The following is a 15,526-nucleotide window of genomic DNA, read 5'->3' on the forward strand; positions in this document are numbered from 1 at the left end:
TGATTTCCATTACACGGGAGTAGGTGTTAGAAAACCATAATCTCACAACTCTCCGCAACCCAAACTCTCCGCAACCCAACCGCAACCATACGGACCGACCCGTTTGTCTATAAGGCTGTCGAGCCCCACTGGTGCGTTAAGCAGTTTCAGTGGCAAACGGTTCCGTATGGCATAGCAGAGGACTAAAAGGTAAGCATTATGTGAATGCTTGACTAAAGAGACACGTCTTTAGTCTAGTTTTAAACTGTGTCAGCGAGTCAGAGCATCGGACCGTATCGGGAAGGCTATTCCAGAGTTTTGGAGCTAAATGCGAGAATGCGCTCCCTCCTTTCGTGGACTTCGATATCCTAGGAATGACCAGAAGCCTTGAATTTAGTGATCTTAGAGAACGCGGTGGATTGTAGGGCGAAAGAAGGTCCGTTAAGTACATAGGAGCTAAACCATTAAGGGCTTTATAGGTCAGTAGTAGTACTTTGTAATTGATACGGAACTTAATAGGTAACCAGTGCAGAGATGATAGAATCGGTGTTATATGATCATATTTTCTTGATCTAGTAAGAACTCTAGCGGCTGCATTTTGCACTAACTGTAGCTTGTTTATTGAGGATGCAGGACAACCAGCTAATAAAGCATTACAGTAATCTAGTCTCGAGGTCATGAATGCATGAACTAACTTTTCTGCATCAGAAACAGATAGCATGTTACGTAATTTAGCAATGTTTCTAAGGTGGAAAAAGGCTGTTCTTGTAACAGATGAAATATGATTTTCGAAAGACAAGTTGCGGTCTAGTATAACACCCAGGTCTACCTAGATAACATTTATGTCACCTCTGAAAACCGTATAAACATTTAAAAATGACATTTATTTTTGGTTTGCTATTCTGCTCTGTTTGAAATTGGTAACTGGTTGCTGAGGGCAGAAAATTCAGTAAGATTTGCATTTCCAAATATTTCTTTCTCAAAGTACTTAGCTGGAATCATTCAATTCATTACGATTTCCATAGTAGAAACTCTCAATTGTCCCTAGTTCAACTCTATCTAAAGTGTGCACCTTGATCCATTTTGCATGTGAGTTCAGGAGGAGATGAAGAAAACTCTCTGTCTGAGTGTCCCACCTCATCAAACCACTGTCCTCCGCAGGGGTCCCCCTGATAGTCTGGCAGTATCAATGATTTCCTCAGCCTGGGTAACAAATGGGGCAGCCCTTGCTCCCCTACGCCTTCTATCTAAAAAGTGAATTACCTCTCTAATATCCAGCCTGCTCAGCCGATCAATATAGCGCCCGAGGAACTGATGAGTGGTGACTGGTTTGGAAGCTTCCTCCACCCCCCTCATGTTTTCACTGTTTTCTTTCTTCTGTCTCAATTCTATCCCTCTCACGCAATGTGCTGAGGGTCAGAGGCTAATACCTTGATACTTGGATATAAAGGCCATGGTACTAACATGGTATTCTAAGGTACTTCAAAAAATACCATGGTACTTTTTCTTTTGAATCTTAGGCTTTGTTCTCACTGTACCAAATTCTGATTTGATCTTTAAGAGTGACTGCCAGTCAGACTGTCAGTAAGATTTTTTTAAAGAAATGAATAGTTCTGTTCAACAATATGCATTCAAATTGATCAAAAGCTTATTTTTCATGGTTACAAAAGATTTCCATTTCAAATAAATGCTGTTCTTTTCTATTATTTTTATTCATCAAAGAATCCTGAAAAAAGTATCACGATTTCCACGAAAAATATTAAGAATTACAACTGATTTCAACATTGATATTAAAGGGTAAGTTCACCCAAAAATGCCACCCTCTAGCCTTTGCTGTTGTATATGACTTTCTTATAATGAGCTTTTTAATGAGAGTAAATGGTATCTGAGATTTTGAAGTCCAAAAAAGTGCATCCATCCATCATAAAAGTAATCCACACAGCTCTACACTGTAAAAAAAAAAAAAAAAAAACGTTAAATTTACAGGAAAACCCTGGCAGCTGTGGTTACCAGAGTTTTCCTGTTAAAAATACGGTAGCAACGTTTTAGGTTTTACAGACTTTTAACCGTATACAATTTTACAGCAATAACCCGTATTTCATTATCTGATATAATGTTAATTTACTGACCTTTTGAAGTATTAATATCTGTTTTTTTCCATTGTAATACACTGACAGTCAACAATCACAGCAGTGATGAGAGTCAAATGGTCAACCAAAGCTCATCATAAGCAGCTCTTCCACAAGAAAGTTAATACTAATATATAGAAGCTGCACAGTGTCATTCACACAAACATTAAACACCATCATGGTAACATGTTGAAATTTAAAAAATGCAATAAGCATTAATTTAACAACATTAAATGTAACATAAAACCCTAATGTACATAACTGATTAGAAAAAAACTAAGAAAATTATAAAGAAACAGTTATTTAAAAACAAAATACATCAAATGTGAAGTGTCACGCAGGGAATTGTGGGAATGACAATTTACATTTTTTCACTGTAAATTATACAATGACTTGTTCTTTTTCTCTTCCAAAAACTGTAAATTTAACGGTATTTTACAGTAAAATTACATTAAATGTACCATTATATATATCACAGTTATTTACCGTATATAGTAAGGAAACGTTCTGTTAACCAATTAACAGTTTTTCACTGTAGCATTTTTACAGTCTTTTACCGTTAAAATCACAATCATTTTTTACAGTGTAGGGGGTTAATAAAGGCCTTCGGAAGCAAAGTGATGTGTTTTTGTAAGAAAAATATTCATATTTATAATTTTATAAACTGTAATCACTGGCTTCCGGTAGTGGCTGTACGCGAGTCTTCCGACAGAAGAGTGACCTCTGACCCGACGCAAATCATCATATTAGAGGAATTTCTGAAGGATCATGTGACACTGAAGACTGGAGGAATTATGCTGAAAATTCAGCTTGCCATCATGGGAATAAATTACATTTTAAAATATGGTAAAATAGAAAAGTGTTATTTTAAAGCTGCTGTCCGTAGATTTTTTTGGGTTAAAAATGATCCAAAATACATATTTGATAAAATACATAACCAGCCAGTGTTCAAAACTAACTGCTTGCCTTAGCTCGATGCAAAACGGTAAGCTTGTAATAATGTTTTTAATTTTAGTGGTACTGGTGGATTTCCGCGGGAGATTCGAGCATGTCTTTGCGTCATTACGTCACATCTGTACACATAAAGAAGAAGTCTCGGCTAGTATAAGCTATATTGCGTGTGAGGATGTTGGAGGTAGAGATTTATAGCCTTTTCTCACAGCACTTGATATAATTAAACTTATCAATTTGATGGCGGATCCAGAAAGGTTCAAACGACGATCATCATCAGTGACAACTAGAGACTCACCTGCTGTAAAATGCAAAAGACTTCGTTCGGACTTCGGAGTGGCTACAGAAAAAAAGAGACTGCAACCGGACCCATGCGAAAACAAGGATAATATCGGAAGGACATTACATGATGTAGTCACGCAATGCTTGCTGACGTTGTTAACATTAACAATTAGAGAACATAGTATAGCTACTTTGCACGGTTTTGCGTGAAATGATAACTTATAAGCAATTGTTAGATTTAATCAGCGCGATTTACTGCAATGTCAGAACCAGAACAAAAGTGAATGTTTCTTACTAGTTCAGATGACATTTCCCGGTGAAAATTCTTATGTTGGTCATACTTCCAAAAAGAATAATCTGTGATTCTGAATGACAATATCCACATCGGCGCGGTGACTGACAGGTGCACACTCTCCTCAAACACTGTGTTCATCCGCGCTGTGCCGTGTCGAGGGTGTTGAACTACAACCCACGTAAAGTTGATAATTCCGCGAATGACTGCAATTGCAGATTTCGAACAGAGATGGCGACAAAGAGGAAAAATGCCGGACTGCAGCTTTAAATAGAAATAATATTTCACAATATTACTGTTTTTACTGTATTGATCAAATAAATGCAGCCTTGGTGAATACCGTAAAACTTCAAATAATAGCCGAGTCCCAAATAGACGCCTGTCTCTTTTACACGCCTGGTGTGGCTGCAGGTTTGGGTAAATAAAGGCCGGTCTCAAATAGAGGCCGGGTCTGTTTTTTTTTGTTTCGGGTTGTATTTAACCTTCTAAAACCCGTCAGATCGTCCGCTTTTTGGCGGCCGAAAAAGCACATTTGTGTCCCGCCAAGCCAAAACCTTTTTTGATCGGTGAGTGATGTAGCGCTTGACAGGGCGCATAACGAGCAGAGAGTAGAGATGGGATTTATGGCTCTTTGAGGAGATCCGGATCTTTGCGATCCGTTCCTTTCAAAGAGCCGTTCAAAAGAACGGCTCTTTTGGCTCTTTTTAAATATTTAGTCAGTTTAAAGAAGCCAGCTTGGGGGAATCTCAGTTTATCCTGGAAATAATCACTGGGAGGAATGATGAGGTGAGATTTGTAGTCAATTAATTAAAACTCAGATATCACACACCAATATCTGAGTTTGAATTATTCTGAAATATTGATTATTACCTCATTTGTCATGTGTGGACTATATTCCATAGGGTTGCACAACATCCCTCTGCTTAGAAAGTGATATCACTATTTTGGATTTACCTTTAGTACAAAGTATGTGTATGTGTAAAGCTATGTTGACTTATGTTATTCATACAATACCACAAGAACATTTTGATAAAAAACAAAAACTATTTAAAGTTGTAAATATATACTGTAGATACAATAACATGAACACAAAATGCAATGTAAATAAATACAAAGCAGTTCCTTTGTATTTATTTACAAAGGAACTTAGTGTTACTTTAGTGTTTTTTTTTTTGTTTTGTTTTTAACTGGAGTAACCATGTGACGGCATAAGTCATTGGCTCTGCTCCTACCCAATGACAGCACGTAGGGTTTTTTCCCACTGGAGTACTCACGTAAAGGATGCGCGCGCGTGCACAACTATCATCATGATGTTAGGCAGTAGCACTCCTGCGCTGGGTGCGCCCCTTCCCCTATAACTGAGGAGCTAATTTGTGTGCATCTGTGTGAAACACGCATGAAAAAAGAACGACAGAAAGAACGGCTCCCCTCCAGCCGCGACTCGGCTCCCATCGTTCATGTTTATGAGCCGTTCAAAAGAATCGGTTCGTTCGCGAACGTCACAACTCTAGCAGAGAGCGCGCCCCGGCCGCGCGCGCGCACTCTCACGTCTTCAAACAAAACGAGCGCTGTCTTGCTCTCTCTCCCTCGCGAGTCGCGCATATTAATCAAAATCAATTGACACGATAGTAAAAGGTCGGAAAGACAGCAGTTTCACGTGGAGCATTTGGAGATTTGTTTAGAGATTCGAGACTCTAGGCTTACACTCAATGAACAACATCTCAACACTAAATTATAAAGGCCGGTCTCATATAGACGCCTGCCTCAAATACAAGCCGGTGCAGTTCGATGATTTGGGAAAATAAAAGCCCGGGCTATTATTTGAAGTTTTACGGTATAAGAGTTTTCTTTAGCCTAACATTTTACAATAGGGTCTCATATACTGTATGTAGTATGTACTGTGTGTGTATATATATATTGCTTTCTTTCTTTTGTAATATATATATATATATATATATATATATATATATATATATATATATATATATATATATATATATATATGTGTAGGCCTACATCAAAGCCATTCACAAATATCTCTGTTTGAACAACACAACATAGCTTCTGTTTTTACACAAAAAGCCTTGTAACTGAAACCGAAAGCTGTTTGTTGTAGTACAAGGCACGTTCAAAAGAACTGTCATGTGAAGCTCCCATTTTTCAAGACAGTCTTCTTCTACCGCATCTAAATCTTTTCATTTTGTACATTTCAATGGCTATAACCAAGCTACACCTTTTGACTTTCAGATCCTCTGCCAGGATTCAGATTCGGTTTTAGCGAAGGCGCCACGCTCTTTCCCTGACATTTCTACGCGAGGCGCGGGCGTGCTTCACTCTAGTGCTAAATGTGTAGTCATCGCACTGCAGTATTCATAAATATAAACAATCCTCCATCTGCTAACGCACATTTTGAAATGTCACATCTCGGTCTGTGACAGATGCATCTGCTTTCACTCCAAACATCTCTCTCCGAGGGACGAGAAAAGAAAGTCTGTCGATTAGCAACAGCTCCTTTTGGAGCGTCATGGCAGCATGCACTATTATTTTAGGAGCTCCAAATGAATTCAGTTCTGCTAAACAGGCTAATTTCATGCTCTTGTGGACAAACAAAACTCTTCCGCTGGCATAAAATGTTTGTTGTGCAGCATCTGGAAAATGAACACAATGGATGCCTGTGATGGGCCCTTATTTACATGGGAAGCTATATTAGAACATAAGCCAGTGCCCTGAATCTACTCGACAAGGTGTTTCTCAGTGCCGACACCGGTGACATCAGCAGAAACATCTGAGGTATGTGTTTTTCGCCTAGCAACAGTACAGGTGCTTTAGGGGCGTTTTCTCAGAGGACCTATTGGAAAGTTTTTGGAAAAAATTGCTGATTGTTGACAGTAAGTGTAGAGAATAAATTATAAAGTTTCATTTGACTATCATTTGTCTCAGAAAAGTCTCTTTCATTTTTGACTTGGATTCTTGGCAATTGTGAGTTATAAAGTCCAGTTCTGATGGGGGGAAAGACTAAAAGAGTTTATTTCTCACAATTCTGGGAAAAGAAGTCAGAATTGCAAGTTATAAACTAGCAATTACAAGACAAAAAGTCAGAATTGCGAGTTTATATCATGCAATTCTGAAGTCACGCAAGTCAATTGCAAGAAAAAAGTCAGAATTGTGAGATAAAAAGTCGCAATTATCTTTTCAATTGTTTTATTCCATGGCGGAAACAAGCTTCCCTAGGAAAGCCAGCAGTGCTTTGCTAAAAATTCAAATTCAAATTGAAAAAAAATTACTGCAAAAATATAAACAAAACAAATATGAAGTCAGTGAGGATGATTATGCTGATTAAAATGATGCACCTTTTGCTTTAGCTGTGACACAGTGGGTTTTGCACATGCTCATTACACACGAAAGCTGTTGTGCTGGCGGGATGCAGGTACGAATCCGGTTTCCTATCTAACACTTATTCGCTATTGACTCTGTTCCAGAATCCTCCCACACAGGCAACATTTTAAGTCATTGCAAGTGTGCTTGCAATGTGAAGACTATTCCAAAGAGTAAGAAAAAAACTTTTTAGTTTTTACTTTGCAACCAGCAATGCCCAATATAATACCTGGAGTCAGGCTTTTCATCCATACTTCCACACTAACCAATGAGAGTTCCAGCCTTCATTAACACAAATATTGGGTTGGTGTCCATGGACCTAAACACTTCTATTTCATTTTTTTTATTTTTTATGTTACATTTATTGCTGACCTCCCAGTGTGTCAGTCTGCCGAGAGTAAACCTCCTTGTGAAGACAGCCAATTAGAGTGTGTGTGATGATCCGGACCCTTCTGCCGGTCCTGTGGTCATGTAATTGCTGTGACAATAACAGAGACTCCAGAAGTCAGCAGAGTGAGTGAGATCTGTATGCCAAGCAAATGTCATGTTTAACATGTCTTCTGATCTTTTAAACAACAAGAACAGACACCTGTAACCTGTAAGTGCCATATACATCTATGGCTTTCAAATATGATTCGTACCAAAGAGATACTATTTCTATTTTTGTATTAATTAATTTACAAAATTATTTAATTAATTGAATTAAATCAATATATCGTTATTTTAGGAAATTAATTACTTAATGTGTTTATTATAATATATAATTAATAATCATATTTAATAATAATACAAATATATATAATCAATGTAAATTGTTCGTCAATATATTTATCAATTTATTCATTTGTTCATTAATTCATAATAATAATAACAATAAAACTAAATGAATTAAAGTAAATGTATGTATTTATCTATATATTCATTTAATCATTATTATTATTATTATTATATGGGAGCGTGTGCCCGCTTCTTTTTATCCTTTGCATGGATACTGCCACGGAGGATATCTAGGTGCCTCAGCCCTGGTCACTTCTATTCGCCGACGACATCTTCCAAGCTGACAAAACCCGTTGGGGGCTTGAACGTCAAGTGCAAGACTGGAATGAGCGGTTAGACGCGCACGGACTGCGCCTTAACATCAAAAAGACCGAGTATATGGAGTGCGGACCCCAAACCGACGGGACAATCAGAGTTGGAGGGCAGCCATTAAACAAAGGTGCCCTTAGTCCAAAAGATGCGTGAAGCCCGACTCTGCTGGTATGGCCATGTCATCAGAAGTGGCGATGAGACAACGGTGAAAACGGCCAATAATTTATCACCACCCGGACGACGACTGAAGATGCCCTGGATCGAGCCAAGTGGCGAAAAGCATGCAAGCAAGCGGACCCTATATAAATATGGGATACACGCTAGGACAGAGAGAGAGATATGGGAGCGTGTGCAGTGTGCCATTCTTTTCTTTTGTTGTGAGTGACTTACAGTATTTTTAAAGGTAGTTTAATTCATCATTCCTAAAACACTCTTTAATCACTGCTTCTTGTCACTTATTCTGTAATATGCATGTCTTAGTTGGAGTATTGTATATTCAAGTTATGGACATTTTAGCAAAGTTTTCCAGAGATTGAACATTTGATGCACTGAGACTGTGAAGCTCCATGCTAATCGATTGCCACTGGGTAAAAGGAGGCAGCAGGTTCACAATAAACTTTTTGCTTCTTTTCCCTTAGTAATAAAACATACCTGGAGCAACGGAGACGTTTAAGTACCTTTCTGAGGGCGAAAAATTCACATTCGTGTGACATTAAGCCATTAAGATTCCTAACCACTTCTCATGTGGTGACATCACTTTAGCATGCTGACACTGGATGCTAGCTGCGTTTGAGATATCTCGAAGCCATGTGGCATTATGGGAGTCCGTAATGCTTATTATCATCTTCGTGTAAACAACGCTTCTAGAAAAAGAAATTTGAAAAAAGAAAAGAACAAACCATCTCATATTCTCACTTTCTGATACTTTAGCCACTTCTACTAGGCTTAGCCTGTCTAAATAAATAAATAAAGTCTATCCCTGGAAGTCTTAATCTTCCATTTTGTTCTGCCCCAGTCCAGATATCACGGTGTTAGCCTGGGGGAAATATTGCTGTAACTCTCGCCTGCAGAAACCCATTTACTGATGGGTAGATGATTGACAGTCATCCTGGGGCCGAGCCTTCCCATCTTGATCCCCTCCAAACGCCCTCTGATTGCTTTCCGACAACAAACAATCCCTGATGATGGAGAATTATCCCAACACGACCACTGGGTTTTGTAAGCATAGATAAATTGCATGTGTAAGAAAACTAGTGTGACTTCAAAACAAGGCCCTTTACTGTGGTGTTTGGAAGAGCATATCTGGCCCTTTGGCTTTGAAGGGTTAAATCACCCATACATAAGTTATGTCACCCTCATATTGTTTTTTATCAAAACTTGAATAGCAATTTATCTTTTTGAATCATTTTTCCCATTAAATGGAATAGATATACATTATTTTATTTCATTTGTGCATAGAAAATGGAGCAAACTTTGGCTTTGTTCAAAAACCCTAAGTTTGATCAATGGTAATTGCCTTAGCACACACTAATTATCAGCAAATATTATGTTTTTGATTTCTTTCCTAAAGCACTGACTGTCCTCTGCGTTTTAGTAATGGTAGGATGTTGTTCCAGCGGAAATGTTTTTATTAGAAACAGTAGGGAACATTCAGACGGTCATAATTTCTCTCAGTGTGTATATGTTCCTTATTCATTGAGTAAATCAAATCTCTCGGTTCTAGTGGAACGCCAGGGTTTTATCTCTAGTCAGCCATGCTCAATATGCCTGTCTTGAATTGCATTTCACAGCATGACTATACAAATATGCTCAAGCATAGTCGTAGGTCAACAAGTAGATATCACGATTTGTCCCTTTGATCTAAATATGTTCATGGATCTTTATATTGAACTTGTATGAGGTTGATGGACCCAGACTATAGAGCTTTCTGCTGAAATATGCCACCTTTGTTTTCTTTTCATATACAGTGATTCAGTGTTAAACTTGTCAATGAAACTACTGAAAATGCTTCTTGACCGTTTCTATTTTTCATTTACATGAATGGATTTGGCAAGCTCTTTTATCCAAAGTGACTTACATTGCATTCAAAGCACACATTTTATCAATGCATGCTTTCCCTGAGAATCGAAACCACAACCTTGGCGTTGCTTGCACCATGCTCTGATTTATTATCATAAATCATTACAAACAGTTTCTAGTTTTAAGTTTCTTCAGTCAGTTTTTTAGAAATAAATACAGAATAAAGAATACACTACTTTTAGGATGCTATAAATTGATCAAAAGACATTTATAATGTTACAAAAGATTTCTGTGTTTCTTGAGCTCCAAATCAGCGAATTAGAATGATTTCTGAATGATCAGGTGACACTGAAGACTAGAGTAATGATGCTGAAAATTAATCTAAGAAGGATTGATGATGTATTGAATCATTTAAATTTGGTTAATTTTTTGAAAAAAGTAAAAAAATAAAATAAAAAAACAGTGTACCATTACATTGTAATAACATTTTAGAATATTGTGGTATTTGAATTACTGTATTTTTTATCAAAAACATAAAAAATGTTTTATTTATTTAATATACACTCTGGTGATTAATATGGTTGTTTTACTGTTTTGAGACATTACATCACAACAGTATCAAGCTACAGGATCCTAAATACAGTATGTTCCTTGTTTTGATTGGCCTAGCAGGGCATCAACTACTTCCTTTACCGCCATCCACCATCACTTACTGTAAAGCATGCTGGCACGTCGGCCCATAATTCCTATTGAAATATGGTCTCATCCATCTCCAGACACTGTCCTGACAACCCCTCACTGTCAGGCCTTCTTTCAGGCCGTCCTGTCGCGGTGACTCTGGCACGGACTGAAGGAGAGTAATGGAGGAGTGTTTGTCTGTGGGACCCCTGCCGCTTTGCAGATTGAAATGCTGATGTGTTGAGCAGTCTGTCCTGCTATTTGACTGCTGATGGATCGCGTTTATCCACTCGGCTGATGTTCATTACACCTGTTAGAGAGACAAGAAGCAACAGAGCGGAAGAGTGAGGCAACATGTACACTTTATTTAGCCCATGTCCTTCTCTTTCTGGTAAGAGGAAGAAGATGTCTGTCCAGCACATCTTGGGTCTGACTAGGCATTTCAAACTTTTTTAAAGATAAGGACCTTCAAATAAATAAAGGGACCTCCCTCTAGAATATAAAGGCAGCTATATATTTATACTATTTAAAGGTAGGGTTGGCAATTGTGGAGATACTAGCTAGCTTTGAAAGCTTAAGATCCCACCGTCCCTCCAACAAAACACATGAACGTGCAACAGCCAGAGCAGAGTCTGAAGTATAAAATCATTGGTTACCCGTAAGCCAATCACATAACGTTTGGTTATGACGTGTGTTATTCGCCAGCTCAGCCGCATCGAACTTCCACTGTAAACACATGTATGATGCGAAAACGAAATCATCGAGCGAAATACCAGAGTGAACATGGCTGACCGAGTTTTGCTGCCTCCTTAACCTGATCCTCCATGAGTGCAACCAAGGGGGACACAATCACAATTATCGCCTTGCCGGCCTTTGGCCTGCCCAGTTTCTCGCTGACGATCGGTAATATTTGATAAATTAAACTTTTACCAAAACCTGTCGGGAGTAGGGCCACAACATCACCTCCATTCAAAATGTTTAACAAACACTCTTCTTGTTCGGGCTTCAGTTTGCAAATGCCGGGAATATTCTCCACAACAGAGCGAATTGCATCCCGTGTCTACATATCCGCGGTCGTTTTCGATTTCCCTAACCTAAAATACAATCTTAAACTCGGTGCTTAGTGTCTACGTCACGGCTCTCAGCCTGCCCTCTGTTCGTTGATTGGCCGGCTGTTTTCAGGCCGGAGGAAAACTGAGAGACATGTCGATGTCTCAGAAGCGAACTGAAATAGAGCGGAAGTATTTTGTATTTGTATTGTATTTGTATTTGTTCTTTATTGTCATTGTTATAAATAACAACGACATAACATCAGAGTATCCTACAATATAAGTGCAATAAATTTTTTTTTTTTTTTTTTTTTTTTTAAAGTACGAAGTCTGACGCTGCTACATTCAAGCACGGTTAGACATACAATTCAGTTCTCAGTTTGTGTGTTATATTCAGTTTGTGTGTGCGCCCAGAAAACCGGACTGAATTGAGGTCTCTTTCCCTGTCGTCACGCTTTTCCATATGTCTGCTCTTCTCTTTCTCCCAGACGTTTACATTTTTTTAAGTTTTATGAGACATGCTATTATGATAACTTATGTCCCGCCGGGTTGATAAGCACGTTACAATTCAAATGTGTGCATCCACCACGCAGGACATCAGTTCTGACTGGATCTCTTCCAAAAATCATCCCTCTCTAACATTTTCGTCCCGTTTTTATTCGTTGACGAAAATGTCAATAGATGTTTGTCATAGGTTTTGACATTCAAAACCGGTTTTAATCTTGTTATCGTCTCGTTTCATCAGGGGAAAAATTGTAATTGATGACGTAATTAACGCTGACTGCATTTACATGTCTAAACGCCTTAAACCCAACCTTTAATATTGCAGTTTATAAAGACAACATGCTGAATACAAAATAATACAATTGGCTTTTATTATTTAAATATAGCCTATTGTTACTGTGCTGAAGCCAAAGCAAAATGATTGAAAAATAAAATTAAATAAATTAAAAAATACAATGTGATACAATTGTAAAAAAATAAATAAAATTACATTGTACAAAAAGATTATACATTTTTAAAGTTTAAATATGCTAAATATGTTTAGCAATTAGTTCCTTTAAAACGTTTGAAGCCAGAGGTGTTTGTGTACTTTGTGTGCTTAGATGATACCGCATTCAGTCAAAGCTGTGATTCACTTTTTGCATCATGATGGCTATTTATGTCCGTCATTGGAGCGTGATACATGTGTTTCTGTAGACAAACAAGGCTTTGCCCTGCACTGCTGTAAAAGTGGTATTGATTCGGTGGAAACAAATCAATCCAACCATTCAGGCTTTTTGTATATGTTTTAATAAGAAGCAAGGGTGCACTGAGGCCTCGGTTTGTATTCCACAGAACGAGAAGTGCTATCCCTCTAAGGAGGAACAGGGCTTATTCAGGGAGAGTAATTCAGGAGCCTTTCAGATGGCCAATGTCATTCTCACGCTGAGATAGACACTGCAGTGTGAGGTTGGGCAAGTCTTCAACAAAAATGTCTGCCGTTAGTGTGCGTTTTGAAATGGATTAAAAGTGCTTTATCACATCACCCACACTGGCTGGGCAAACAGTGAGGCCATTTACGGAGGCGGGTGAGTGATTGATCCTCCAGCGGCCTTTAAGAAAACATAATGGGGACTGTGACTTGGGGCCCTCGGATGATTCACTCTGCCTCAGAAAACACTGGAGGCAACACTTTTCGACAAATGCTAAAGAGACACTTTTGTTAGCATGGATATTTGGTAGTTATTTCCTTTTGTTCTTAAAAATCTATATAATCAGGTTTTTTTTTTTTTTTTTGATTTGACGAATTTAAGTTTGGACTGGCTGGTCATATGAAAGTAAAACATTAAAAAATATTATATGCTGTTTATGCCGTTTATTTTGTTTCTGGCTGCAAAACTTTTGATTGGTAGTGCACAGGGCCGTCGCTAGTGGGGTGAAAGGTGGTGACAATTATAGCAGTATACAATTATATATACAAAATCCAGCAGTTATACTATTTAGGCCCCTGTTGTATGAATAATTCTAATATTTATATTAGTTGTATGCCTGAGATTTAAATGAAAACCACAAAAACGTGCAATTTGGGTAAATATTTTTCCAAATATCTGCTTCTCTTACCTCCATAAAAATGGTTTAGTCCGACCTAAAGTATTTATTAATTATTCAGTCAGAGTCAGTGACAAACATCAGATGGACCCAATAAAATTGTAAGTCCCGCCCCAGCTCGTGAACAGAACCAATCAGAGTTGAGGCGGCAGCCTGAAGATAACTTCCGTCTACAGTCTGCCGTGTACAGTCATTTTTTATTATCGGTGCGCGCCACAATCGACCGAATGATTACGTGGTCTAAATTCCTGTCTTTTTACACTTTTGTAAATAGAGTTTTAAAAAAATTACACGAGTCACGACGCATTGCATTATGCATCTGACCTGCCGGCTGATGATATTTAAAACATCGAGAAAACACGAATACAACAGACTGCACTTGGATGAATAAATGTATTCGCTTTATTTAATAATATTACCAGTTCCATATTATCTTTATTAAAAAATAAGACAATAAATGGTTTTATTTTTTGAATTAGACTGCATTCTTGTCAATTTCTAAATGTTTACTTTTTGATTTATGAATTATAACAGACTGATGGGGGAAAAAAATATTACTTTTTAAAAATTGGTTTTATTATTATTTAACAATTTCTTGCTTTTTTGTTAGTTTTTATTAGTTGTAATTTTTATATAAACATTTAACTTTTAAAATAAAGGTTTTACAACAACATCACCATCTTCTGTTATGTGGGCCTCCATGTCCATCTATTGTACAGTATATGATATTGGTGGAGGGTGGTGGGGGCCCACATCAATATTTTTTCAGGGGGCCCCGAATCCTCTAGCTACGGCCCTGGTAGTGCATATATACAGTATAGCTGCCTTTCTATAGAAAAAGGGTCAGTCATCTCATATGATTGGAGCACGGATTGGACAAGAGTCTGTTCAAACATGAACATTCTGCAACATGAGTCATCAAAATGGAAGAGAAAGACTACGGTAAACTGCAAATGCAAAAATCTTAAGTTTCGTATTGTCAGTTTTTAGGAGTGCACTAGCATGTAGATGGCCTCAAAGCTGAAAGACGTGGATTAAACGTCACAAAATTCTCATTTTTATTCCTTTAAGCGCTTCTTAAGAACTATACTCTTATTTGCTGTTGTTGTTGTTTTCCCTCTGGAGGAAAATTACAGGAGGTTCCTACATGAATGGTATGCTCAGTGCTAAGCTTCAACACTTGTAGGACCTAAAATCTGTCTTTAAAATGCACAATCGCTGCTCTTTAGAGGGATTTCTTGGGGCATTCGGCGTGTGCAACACATTTATGCAGCTGTGCATCTGTAGGTGTTAGAGTAAGAGCTCTGTCTCTTTCTTTCTGCTTTGTGTAGGCTTTGCGTGTGTTTCTTAAGACTGATGGATTTGTTTGAATATGTTCTCATTGCATGCTCAAAGGCAAAGCCCTGGTGAATAGTCCTCCGCTTGTGTAACTGGCATTCACTCAAATGACCCAGGATATTGCAAACACTTCAGTCGCCAGCGTGCGGACTGAAAAATGGCGCACAAAAGTGAATTTGGTATTTGAGAAATGTGATTTCTTTCACCACTTGATTGTGGAATTAATCTCATGCCACATTTAAAAGTATGTGTTG

The 15,526-nt window shown here is 38.0% G+C and overlaps 1 protein-coding gene across 4 annotated transcripts in view; it reads left to right on the forward strand.

Moving 5' to 3' along the window:
• nkain2 (sodium/potassium transporting ATPase interacting 2) overlaps positions 1-15,526 on the forward strand; it is a 162,045-nt gene that overhangs the window by 106,752 nt on the left and 39,767 nt on the right. The gene's annotated exons all lie outside the window — the stretch shown is intronic.

The sequence above is a fragment of the Rhinichthys klamathensis genome, unplaced genomic scaffold (genome assembly GCF_029890125.1).
Source record: "Rhinichthys klamathensis goyatoka isolate OS25496 unplaced genomic scaffold, OSU_Roscu_1.1 h1tg000281l_1, whole genome shotgun sequence".
NCBI lineage: Eukaryota > Metazoa > Chordata > Actinopteri > Cypriniformes > Leuciscidae > Rhinichthys > Rhinichthys klamathensis.